We start from the raw sequence: 13,454 nt of genomic DNA, 5'->3' as shown, positions 1-13,454 counted from the left end.
TGCATATCGGCGTTAAGGGATGTTCATCAATTTGATACGAACGGTATGAAGCTTGGATTGTGTAGAATTACCCAACATCATTGTGTAACATATCCTCTCCTCTCTTTCTGGAATGAAGCTGTCGTAACAGCTTTGTCCAGTACCAGTCGCCATGCATTTTTTTTGCAGAAATATCTGTGAATGACGTATCAACAGTTATTTTGAGAGTAGTGTAACGTAAAGATCAAAAAACGTTCAAATGTGTGTGAAATCTTATGGGACTTAACTGCTAAGGTCATCTGTCCCTAAGCTTACACACTACTTAACCTAAATTATCCTAAGGACAAACACCTACACCCGTGCCCGAGGGAGGACTCGAACCTCTGCCGGGACCAACCGCACAGTCCATGACTGCAGCGCCCCAGACCGCTCGGCTAATCCCGCGCGGTAATGTTCAGATCGCAACGCCACTAAACGCGAATACGTACTCAAATTAAAGATAATCTCAGCAGGGATCAACTTTGTTGTTTAGCTAACCGCCAACCGTCTTCTGTGACCTCACTTCACGATGCACGAGCGAAATTGCGCAACAGTTAGACACTATACTCACGTTGTGGAGAACGACGGTTCAAATTCTCGTGCCGTACTTTGTGCGGGATGTGACCTCTGAATCAGGTCCCATAAATGATTCACACCAATGCCTAACAACTGAGGCCCGGTAACACGCAGAATGTCATCCAAAACATTTCGTCGTTGACGAGACTGTGTATTTTCCGTGTGTGAAAGCAAGCCTTCTCGTAGAAGCAACTACATTATGTGTTACGGGGTGAGCCGTGTATCGACTCGTGCTACACCCTGTGTTTAGATTGCATTGGTTTTCCTCTTCTTCTCCTGACATATTTGTTTGATATGTTGCCTGTTACGCGCAGTCCAGAACCGCGCGACTGCTGCGGTCGCAGGTTCGAATCCTGCCTCGGGCATGGATGTGTGTGATGTCCTTAGGTTAGTTAGGTTTAAGTAGTTCTAAGTTCTAGGGGACTGATGACCTCAGAAGTTAAGTCCCATACTGCTCAGAGCCATTTTTTTGTTGTTGCCTGTTATTAAATGGCTGCCTTGGTTGTCTTTTCCCTCTGCTATCGATATCTGCGTTTTTGCTTCCGGGAAACTGCTATGGAGGAAGTGAGATCTTTGACCGGTTGTAACCTCGTGTGGTGGCACGGAAGTAGGGGAGTTGCTCGCATAGAGAGTGGTGGACACGAGAGGTCAGGGTGGCTCTCCAGCGCGAAGCAGGCGTGGTCGGTTGTACCGTGTCGCCATGTGATGTATGTCGGTTGTGTGTAACGAGCGGTTCGAGTTGACGGAAGAGCTCCCCGCGTGTTGGTTGTATACAGAATCGCCCCACGACTAGTTGCTGTTCATTTCGCGTTGGTGGGGCGTTAACAAGCTTTTTTAGATCCTCCGTTTCAACACTGGAGTTTAAAAGAAGACACCTAACATGAAGGAGCTTTTACTACCCGTCAACGTTGCAGAGAAGACTTGAACTGCGGTGACAGAGCGTGTTGTCGCGTGACTGTGACGTGTTGGGTACGCTGGCGACGCGTGCGCGGTCGGATGTGTGGATCCTTGCCGTCGGAACACGTGTACTGCCTCTTTGAGCATAATAGAAAGTTCGTGGAAGGGCTAATCATTAAGTAATAATTTGGTGTAACCAGCGTCTCTTCTGCCTTGTGGCCTCCGGCGACCGGGTTTCCAGTCCCTGGCACCGGTGTAATTGAAGACAGTGATATTTCCTCCTCCTCTCGTTGCTGTCCGGTGGGAGGTGTAGTTTTAGCAGTTTAATTGTTTCGCTGTTCTGTCGTGGGTTATGATTAAATTCACGCTTCTTGTTGGTTGATCATGTGGTCGCTCATTCAGGACTGTGTGGTGTAATGTTTCCTTGCACGAGGTTACCTCTAATTCTGTCAGCAAGTTAAGCCGTCTTATAACAAGTTTTCGCTGGCTGGAAGTCGGTGCAGTGACGAGCCTGAGAGTGGCAATTGTGTCTACGGGCGTATTTAAATTGGTCACTATTCTGTCTAGCCTAAGCATCCCTGAGTGGGTGATTTGTGGCCGCCTTACACGGGTCCGTCATACCTGTTACGTTCTCATGATATTTTTATTTAATTTTTTTTAAATACCTCCATGTTTGTAAATTCCTTTTAGTGCCATTAATCGTGTGTTTGCTGAGACCTGTTGAATTATTTTTAATGGCAGTGTTGGTAGCTTCACTACCTCACCATACCTTATTAACAAAGTTCTGTATTTACTTTAGTAGCCTGTTTATTAATGTTCTTTTATTTTTTTAAAGTGTTGTACTGCTATAAATTACTTTGATTGGCGTTAGTGGCGTGTTTAAAAGGCTGTTTTTTGCCGTACTGCTAGTTTCTATAAGATACGAATGAAAAATTTGTGAAAATCTCAACTCGACAGTAAACTACTAGAAATTTGGCCCCGTTTCCCAACTTGTGGTGTGGCTTGTAGTAACCGCAACCACTGTATGTGTCACGGGGGTTTCTCTTCCTCATTCATTTCTGTTGGACTCAAGTAACGTAACAGTTTCTCCAAGCAACCTTAGCCAAATGCAGGAAAGGTTCGTTTGAGAAAGATACGACAAATTTCCTTTCCAACTTTCCTCATTCCGAATTGGGGATCCGTCTCTACTGACATAGTCGTCGACGGGACGCTGTAGCCCAATCTTAGTTCCTTCCGTCCTGCAAGTTCTCCGTCGTGGCGAAGCGATCAAAATGATGGACTTTGAGAAACCGAGTCTAGGCGTCCTCGACACAGAAGCACGGCAGAAAAGCCATAAGATGAACGGAATGCTAATGTTCCAAATTGCCTAATTTTGTACGACATAGGCTGTATTTCGTCATGGACGGGTGGTGTCCTTGCCCGGCTCGGCAGCCTGCCGGCTGCGGCCCATTGGTCTCTCAGCTGACACTCTTCCTTCCTCCGTAACTGGTTTCGCGGCAACCGATCTGCCACCGTCGGTCGGCCACACCTCCGGTGGGACCCGTGGATTTACGCTCGACGGAAGCGGAGCACGGCAGCCATCCATCACAGCCTGCGGCAGTCGGCGCGCGACCTGTCGTATCTGGACTGCCATCTCGGAGAGCGCTCGCGCGGTAATTACCTGGCCATTAGCCGTGCAATTTATGACACCCGCAGAAGAAGCTATCAAAGCAGCGCTTAAATTACTGTGTAGACAAGAAAATTGGGTGGTTACGGCGGTACAAAACTGAGAGTCAGCGCGCGAATGAGGCAGAGGAGGGGAAAAAAGTGGCAACGGCTTACGCAACTGCATAATGTGAGAGAGCCGGCCGGCCAATTGAGACACCACGTTCGCATTCTGCGGTCTCGTGTCTTTCGACAATTGTGTACACCTAACAATTACTCAAATAAGCTACAGTGAACAAATCTTACTTACGAACCTCTAACATATATCACAAAATCTGTAAGCTGTGTATCAAAATCGGAAGCACATTTTCGTAACACCACAAACACAACAAGCATCTGGTCATTAAAGATGCAAAACACCATTTAGACGGAACGCCACAGAAGTAAAATTGATACGAAATGTACTACATGCTTCGATATGCAAATGATTCACTACGCTTCCTTTACTTTACGCCTATGGTAACAAACTTTTTTAAACACATTACCGGTTTCGGTCTATAATGACCATCATCAGATCTGTTTTATAAAAACAAAGTCCTAATGTACTGCAGCCATAGTGGCATCGTCAAATGCTAAATGCAGCATCAGCACCAGCACTGTCAAATACATGTAACATCATATGCACGAGTCATCTTGTCAGTAGCACTACTATTCAAAAGCAGCTAACTATGCAAGATATTATAGCTATAGTCGAGTCATCGTCAAACCAACAGGATTTTGAGAGTTTGAAATGCGAAGTGGATCATTTAAGCATTCAGCAAAGTGATCTTGCTACGGAAACGGCAAATCTTAAGCTGTCGCAGGAGAAAGTTCCTGAGGAAACCTCTAAAATCCAAGCCGAAATATGTCACCGACACCGTAAATTCTCTTGTGTCCAAATTGGAATTTGTTAAAACAGATTGTGTCGCAGTTAAAGAAGAGGGGGTGACACAATGTGTTACTGAACAACTGCAGCAAACTGTGCAAAACGTTCAACTGGCTAATGTGTCGGATTCCACAAGGATCCAGATTGATAGTGATGTGATAAGCCAACAAATTGGTGAAGGGTTCTCGAAGTGGAAGGACAATATAACCAAATCGGTTCAAGTCACTAAAGGAAATAAGAGCGAGTATTTTCCGACGAACCGATGCAAACTGTGATTAATTCGGCGTCAGTGATGAGTAGCCCGACGCCTACGACAAAAAGTGCACATGTGATGTCTGACCCTATTTACGGCAATATACCACCCAACAATTTATACGCGAAAATGTTAAAGGAGGAGAAGCTCCTTAAGCACCGGCCGTTCCAAGCCTTCTATCCGGAGAATAAAATTTTTAACCCCGTCGTTTTCATTCGCGGGTTCAGAGGTGTTTAACCCCGTGCATGGATTGACGCACAAAAGATTTTTTTTGTCGCTGGTTACGTACAAGGGGAAGGTCGTTTATGGTATATAAATGTAAATGTTGTGCGACTAGGGCCTCCCGTCGGGTAGACCGTTCGCCGGGTGCAAGTCTTTCGATTTGACGCCACTTCGTCGACTTGAGCGTCGATGGGGATGAGATGATGATGATTATGATGATGATGATGATGATTAGGACAACACAACACCCAGTCCCCAAGCGGAGAAAATCTCAGACCCAGCCGGGAATCGAACCAGGGCTCTGAGGATTGACATTATGTCGCGCTGACCACTCAGCTACCGGGGGCGGACGGTAGTTTATGGTGCACGGATACTATAGAAACCTGTGGCACCTACGTGGATTTTGAGCGAGCGTTCTTGAGTAAGTATTGGTCAAAGAGAATACAAGAACGACTGGAAAAAAAGAGATTTATAATCCAGGATCATTTTCAATCAAAAGTGAAAACTTGCGTCGGTACTTTGAGAAGTACCTGAATAAAAGTTGATATTGGGATACTCCAGTCCCACAGGTGGACATTTTGAAGATTATTAAGGCCAAGTTAACAGTCGAGATACGTGAAAAACTCATGTGCGCTTCCGAAGACAATGTAGAAGACTTTCTATCTGCCGTCGACATCATCGACCTATTAAATGAAGACTTAAGAGCTACAAATCATGGGAATGGGCGTCGACTAGTGTAAACAAGAGCTTTGTATATCACCCGGGACAGAGCCGAAATAATAATAGTGATCAGGCTTCCAAGCTCAGCATAACAAACAACAGCTGAACGGCGGACAAAGATTGAATGCCAACGCGGTGCCGTTCCAACCTCGCTGTGCGAAAAATAAACCTAACGTGCGAAGATTAAATCCGATGCAAACCACAACCTACGTAGTCGAAATAATCAGCAATTCCACGGGAATAGTCGGAGCTGGCAACCACAAAATATTAACCGCCAATCTCCGGATATAAGTGACTGGAGAGAGCAACCGCCAGTGATTACGGATGTCACTGACGAACCCAACTAACGACGACCGGATCGTACCCCGGAGAAACGGTCGGGAGTGATGTGAGGGGCTCTGGCAAGAGAGCTGTCATGTGCCAATGCAATGACGGACAGAGACTAATAGATGAACTAACTCATGACGCCCAGCATTGTACAGCCAATCGTATGACCGTTGCTATACCAGCGATATGTGCAGAAGTCTATGGCCATACCATTTAAGTAATTCTTGATACAGGTGCAACTGTGAATGCAATCTCTGCAGCGCTGTCATTCTTTCCTGTGAGTAATTTTGAAGTTATAGGTGCAATCGGTACCAGGCCACAGAAGGTAAAGATACAGATTCATACTGAATTAACAGTAGTAAATGTAGAGACTTTATGCTCGTTCCTAGTAATAAATAAATTGACTGTATATTTTGGGTATTGAGATTATTAGGGAGACGGGCGTAAAATTCTACTTTTCTGCGAGCTGTGCCTCTTTTAAGTTCGATGCTGAGAATGTGTGTGTGTGTGTGGAGCTGATCAGAGGAGACTGTAGCCACAGAAGATAATGTCGGGTTTCAAGCTTGTACGGTGTTTCAAGAGGAGTCGGAGATAAGATGCAGAAGACGTTTAACAAGTATGCACATTAACTGATGTTATATCTCAAAAGACGTCTGAATCTGTTTGGACGATCGGCAGCGAAACCAAATGGCAGACATAATGCAGCAGAATATCGATGCCTTTAGTGAAAAACCAGGAATGGTGAAAGTCTATGACTCTAATTTAGAAATGTACCCACATAGTATATGTTGCCAAAGTTTTTATCCTGTACCTTGGCGACTTCGACAATCTGTCGATGAAGAATTACAACGAATGTTGGATTGGAAGTTAATTGAGCCATCCGCAAGTCCATACTGTAGTCCTTTATTGGTTGTCCCTAAATAAGAGGGCAAAGTTCGATTAGTTTTGGACGCAAGACACATAAATCAGATGATAGTTCCTGTCCGCACTCATCCAGAAAATATCTATGGGTTTACACAGAAGTTTCATGGCAAGAAATTCTCTTCAATATGTGATCTCAGAAGTTCTTACTGGCAGATAATGCTAGATTCTTCCCTTTGGCCTAAATGTTAGCTCTGTTGTGTTTGTCCAGGCATTGGATACTGCTTTAGAACCTGAACTGCGTAGTCAGTATGTTCAAGTATGTAATGTTGTACCCAGTTCGTTGTGTACAAAAAGATACTATTTTATGTTGACTCAGATGCACTCCAAGGATAAATCATTTAGCTCTTATCAGCTGTGAACTCGTTCTAGCTATGAACTTTATTACATATTGATAGAATGTATTTTGATGTGATCCTTCACTTACACTACACAGACTACCTGTATAGCTCTCATTTCATAGGTTTCTCATCTTTGTGTTCAAAAATTGGTTCAAATGGCTCTGAGCACTATAGGACTTAACATCTGAGGTCATCAGTCCCTTAGAACTACTTAAACCTAACTAACCTAAGGACATCACACACATCCATGCCCGAGGCAGGATTCGAACCTGCGACCGTAGTGGTCGCGCGGCATCTTTGTGTACATTAGTACGTTAACTGCTATTACATTTGAGCACATCGCTTAGACTTTTGTGGAACATGCAGTGTTATTTTCATATACCTATTATGACGTTTTGGTTTTTCTACCATCCACGAGCGAAAATGATTTACTTATTCGCCTGAGCTGTCTTTGCCTTGTACGTATTCATGACCAGATTATGCTTATATACTTTCTGAATTTTCTGTTTTATGTTTTCCTGAGTAATTTACCTGTGCCATTTTGTACTTCGGATAGACGTCCTGTGAAAATGGCTAACGATCGAAAACGGTAGATATTAATGTTCAAATAGAACATCTGATGGTTAAAATACATAAGACACAGAGAAATGAAAGAAATTAGCTGCCAGTGGGTATTTATTGAAAGGACAGACATTATATATAAGGCGAGGGCGGACAATTAGCTCTTCAGTGGGGATGAATATCAGTCTCGAACTCACGACAATCGAGTAATAAGTACATTGGCAGTGTATGGTATAAGTTGGGAATTCGGATCTCACGATAGGCGTGCTATGGTTGTCTGTGCGGTTGCGGTTGTGATTACCAATATGTCCGGTCAGCGTATCTGCCTAGTTATCAGGTGGGTTGGGTTCCAAACTCGGTCCGGCACAGATTTTCAACTTGCCCCAAAGTTTTAAATCAGTGCCCAATGGCAGATAATGTCTAATTCCTTTGTGCTCGATTCACAGTGACTGCAGGATCAAAATGGTGTCTGTTCTTCCGGACATGTCCAAAAGAACACACACTACATAGATACTATTTGGAACAGCATGTGCAACTTAGCAATTGACCGCCCACAACACGTTAGCTCTACAGGATCTAATTGTCAGTTAGAGGATTCAGCTGGATATGGAAAATGAAGAAAAGAATTCTCTTCTCCGGCGAATTGAGCGTATTATCAAGGCCAGACGGGTCGCTGCGCGATATTATAGTGATGTGTCTGGGGTTCTTATTTGAGCCCTTCAATACCGAGAGTCTTAATTAGATACGCTGTGCCACTTAGGTAGAGATTCTCTTTCCTTTATTACTACTGCAATCAAGATGAATCTCGAAAGAAACAGCACAAACGAAGGACTGGTGTTCGTCGCGGTTCACCCGCTTTTGTTCGCCAGTGCTAAAGTTCGTCACGGTCTGATAGAAATAACTACGGCCGAGCCGCATAGCCCGTCGCAGTTTATGTGACCGCTGGCCGTGGGGTGCGAGGGGGCTGGAGAAGCGTCACGGGGCTGCGATCACGGGGCCAGGACGGCAGTGCGGGGTGCCTCACGTGGCAGCCACGTGTCAGTGGCCGGGCCGCACTCAGCATGCACGAGGGCGCACCGCACCGCTAGGGATGTGTTCTGGTAGGGGGTGAGCTGCTTAAGTCATGCGCCGGCTTGGCACACGTCTGTGCGTGACCGCTTATGACACTACATACCTGGAGCGTATAACTTTTCCACGTGCCATTTACCGTCTACGAAAGTCATCAGAAAATCAAAAAGAACTTAAAATTAATTATGGTGCGAAATGTGGAAACTGTTGTCAAGTAATAAAAATTCTAAGACGCAAAAGAATTAATGGCACTAACTGATTTAAACCAGTGGGCAAAGTTGAAAATTTGTGCCACACTGGGATTCGAACCCAGGTCACCTGGTTGCCATCCTGACAGTGTGGTCATCGCATCTGCACGGACTACTCTAGGACGCCGCCGCCCCCCCCCCCCCCCCCCGGCAAACATGTCCGACAGAACAGACACCAGATACATAATTAAGGCGAGAAGAGCCAGTAATCACTCGAGGAGTAGGAGATTAATGTTTAACGTCTCGTCAACAACGAGGTCATCAGAGACGGAGGGCAGACGCGGATTAAGAAAGGACGGGGAATGTAACACCCCACGAAACCCGAAAACCCAAATAAGAATGTCATGATAAGTTAAAGAAGGGAACAGTGTTATCCTGACAGGTATGACAACTTTGACTATAATATAAGACCTTAAAGTTTTGATGAACACCAATTTCAATAATTATTGATGATATATCATGCCATGATATAAAGCTGGAAGGAAAGTAAGGTTACTTATAAATAGCAATCAAACAGTAATAAATGCAAATCACTGCGACGAAATTTAAGTCCAAAGTAATATAGCGGTCAGAGATAACATTTATTGTGAAAGAGAGTTGTAAACGCGGCGAAAAGGAAATTCAGTGCATCTACAATGCTCGATTATGGAAAAGTTAGTCGCTTGCTAGCTTGCTTGCTATCAAGTCGAGAGAGAGAGAGCACCAATCGTTATACTACTACGAACGGAACGCTACGAGATTTTTTTTTTTTTTAAATAAACAAAGTAATATTGTGTCATAGAGATGCGCGGACTTTGTTCTCAGTTATTCTGACTTGAGAACTTGAAGTGATATTCTGATGGCCGGCCGGAGTCACCGTGCGGTTCTAGGCGCTACAGTCTGGAACAGAGCGACCGCTACGGTCGCAGTTGCGAATCCTGCCTCGGGCATGTATGTGTGTGATGTCCTTAGGTAAGTTAGGTTTAATTAGTTCTAAGTTTTAGGCGACTGATGACCTCAGAAGTTAAGTCGCATAGTGCTCAGAGCCATTTGATATTCTGATAAGTGTACTACGAGTTAATGAACTCTAATTATTGGCTAAACAGCCCACATGTAAAAAAGGTGGATGTCCAGTCGCATAACACTAAGGATGATTTCTGGAGTAATTAAACCCACTCCAACGCAATGGCTCCCAATATTAAGCCACATCCCGCCGCCACATCTGCGACGTACTGACGCCCTTGTACGTGAACACAAAAACATCATGGGAAATCGAAGTCTGCCAATCCACCAAGACATTGAGGCTGCAAACATTAACAGGCTTCGATCTAGGAACCCGCCAACGAGAACAGCAAGGAACTGTGTACAAGAAGGTTTCAGTATCACAAACGCATGGTCTGAAAAATGGAACGCATGGCAAAATCATATCACGCCTTGCATCACACAAAAGCTACCTGGTTTTGACCTACCACGCAAAACGTGGTCCACTCTAAATAGGATTAGAACTCGTCATGGCAGATGTGCTTACTCCCTGTATAAATGGGGTAAAATACCATCCCCTCAGTGTGACTGCGGAGAAAGTCAGACCATAAGCCACATTGTTGAAGAGTGTTCCAGAAGAGCCTACAATGGGAGCCCCCACGACTTCCTGCTCGCAACTCCAGTCGATAGACTATGTTAATAGACTTGAAGTTTGTTTGTGATCCGTAAACTTTGTTATATTGGTAGTGTCGGTTTGCAAATATTAACGCTTGTTGTATTAGTGATTTGTCTGTTTGTTTATTATGTGTCTGTATTGCCATACGATAAACAAATAAATATTGGAGATATTATTGTTAGACTCAACCTTCATCAGAGTGAACAGTTACACGAAGAATGGACATAGTATCGAAGACTGCAATACCTGATTAGCCTTGAGTAGGAAACATTCATACGACCACATGAAGATAATACAAATTCGCCGATTGTAAAAGTTGTCGTAATTGTCACGATCACCGAATTGAAAAGAATCGTAATTGATCTGATCAATCGGTGTGCGTGTGGTGTGATGATTATAAACTAGCTACAAACAAGGAACAATCAAATTGTTCGTCAGTAATGGAAATCTCACGTGTTGGTTCAAATGGCTCTGAGCACTATGGGGCTTAACTTCCGTGGTCATCAGTCCCCTAGAACTTTGATAGTTGATGATCAAAATAATTTGTGAACATTTTCATTGAAAGAGTGACTTAATGAACAATGAGCACTGAAAGGAGTGTTTTGCCGAAATAATATCACGACGCTCGAAAGCAAGAAAGCATTATAGATTATCTCTGGATTTACGTCGCGTCGTAGTGAACAATTCTGCCTAGCAACGTAACAACAACTACTGATACTGAACCGCAAATGAATTTTACCTCGCTTCAGTGGTGTGAAACGACGCCGGTGATGAATGATTCACTCAATACTGCAATAAATAAATAACCGGGCATAACAAATTATCATAAAACCATAGTAGACAATTAAAATCAACAGTTCACATCACTGAGAAGACTGTGCGGACTCACAAACGGACTTTCCTACATTACGCGAAGATTTTCAGCTGCTGTTCCACGTTATCCGAATGGGACAGCCATCACTGCGCGTCACGTCTCCATTCCACCGACCGAGCTGTAGCAGTAGCGGCTCAACATCAACAGCGACAACAAAAAGTGGAGAGGGGACGTCACAGGAAGGAAGACGGCCGTGCCCTTTCAAAGGAACCATCCCGGCATTTGCCTGAAGCGATTTAGGGAAATCACGGAAAACGTAAATCGGGATGGCCGGACGCGGGTTTGAGCGGTTGTCCTCCCGAATGCGAGTCCAGTGTGATAACCACCGCGCCACTGCGCTCGTTAATGATCACTTGAGTGCAGATGGAGACCACCTTCGAACTCTTACGTGAATCGGCCAAATTTCGCGAGTAATGAGGATAATGGGCAAGTGCTACTACATCAGCGGATAAGCTGAGAATTTAGCTCTGACAGGAGGTGTGCTAGGGTAAGCCGTGAAGTTGCGATGAGCACTGTGTCCGGATGGTGCAGATATCAGTGTATCTGCCTTGTAACCGGGACACCTGGGTTTGAATCCCAGTTGAGTACAAATTTTTAACTTTCCACATTGACTTAAATCAGTGCTCACTGGTAGCTGACATTAATTGTTTCGTGTACTGATTCATAGTGCCTGCAATATAAAAATAATGTCTGTTCTTTCGGACACGTTCCTCTACACGACAAATCACACAAATTTAAAGGCTTTCGGTTGAACTAAACACCTACGGATTACAACAGCGAACCACTTAACTCTTTCATTAGCAATGGGACGTACACTACCTGGTTATAAGCATCCAGACACCACTACGTAATACGGAAGTGACCTTTAGAGCCGTCCGCTGTGGCCAAGCGGTTCTAGGCGCTTCAGTCGGGAACGGCGCTGCTGCTACAGTAGCAGGTTCGAATCCAGCCTCGGGCATGGATGTGTGTGATGTCCTTAAGTTAGTTAGGTTTAAGTAGTTCTAAGTCTACGGGACTGATGACCTCACAGTGCTTAGAGCCATTTGAACCATTTTTGACCATTAGATGTCGCGAGAGGCGGACCCGCAGGATAAAAGGAGGAAAAGAGTATGGTCAGTAGAGAAACACTGACAGCAAATCACTAACAGCAGAATGAGTCTGTAAGGAGGTGACTCCGAATTGTGGACTATTAACCTCAGAACCAACTCCATGACATTTCAACATTTCCCAAGTCGACTGTCCTCTGTGAAGAGGAAACGCAAAGGAACAAGCACAGACCTCGTGTAGCGACACACGCCGTCCGCCGAGTATTTCGGAAGGTTGTTGTACAAAATCGCATGAAATCAGCGGAAGGAATCACACCAGAGTCCCTAACTGCTCCCAGCAATCTAGTTAGCACAATGAATGTTCGTAGGGAGGAAAAAAGAATGCGGTACAAGCCAAGTAGCTCCTAAAAAGCCACACTTTTGTGACCCTTGAGTTGGTGTAAAGAGCGAAGACATTGGACAGTGGATGATAAACAAGCGAATTGGAGTGATGAACACGCTATGCCAAGTGTCAATCCGGTGGAAGGGTTCCGGTTTGGCGAAAGCCTGGAGGAGGTTACCCGCCATCAAGTTTAGTGCCCACGCTGCTGTACGGAAGAGGTAAGGCGGAATTTTTCTTGGTTAGTATGAGGTCCCCTTATTGCACTTAGGAAAACGCCGAATGCAGAAGGAAATAAAGACATCTGACTTTAGAGGTCCCCTTATTGCACTTAGGAAAACGCCGAATGCAGAAGGAAATAAAGACATCTGACTTTAAAGGAACAGTTCCGAGACGGAGTTTGCTTGTATTAACATGACAATGCACGTTGTCATGAAGCAGTATCTGCGACGCAATGGCTTGTGAACAATAACATTCCCGAAATGGAATGGTCTACCCAGATCCGACTTGAATCCAACACAATACAATTTGGATCAGGTACAACATCGACTACGCTCCTTTACGTTATCCTGTCTTCACGTTCCGTACCGTCGCAGCGAACAATCTTTTTTTGGGGACAAACAACCCCCCTTCTATAGTGGTTTCTTAGGCTTTCCTTCTGGTTTTGGTTTCCCCACTTTTTTGAGTTTTGCTCCCATTGCTGCTGGTTTCCAGTTTAGTTTCGTTTTTTAGCTTTTCCTAAGTCACAGACTGGCCACTAATGACCGTCGCAGTTTTGCGCCCTAAAATCATAACAAA

This window comes from Schistocerca gregaria, chromosome 4 (assembly GCF_023897955.1).
Source record: "Schistocerca gregaria isolate iqSchGreg1 chromosome 4, iqSchGreg1.2, whole genome shotgun sequence".
Taxonomy (NCBI): Eukaryota; Metazoa; Arthropoda; class Insecta; order Orthoptera; family Acrididae; genus Schistocerca; species Schistocerca gregaria.
This window is presented reverse-complemented; position numbering follows the sequence as displayed.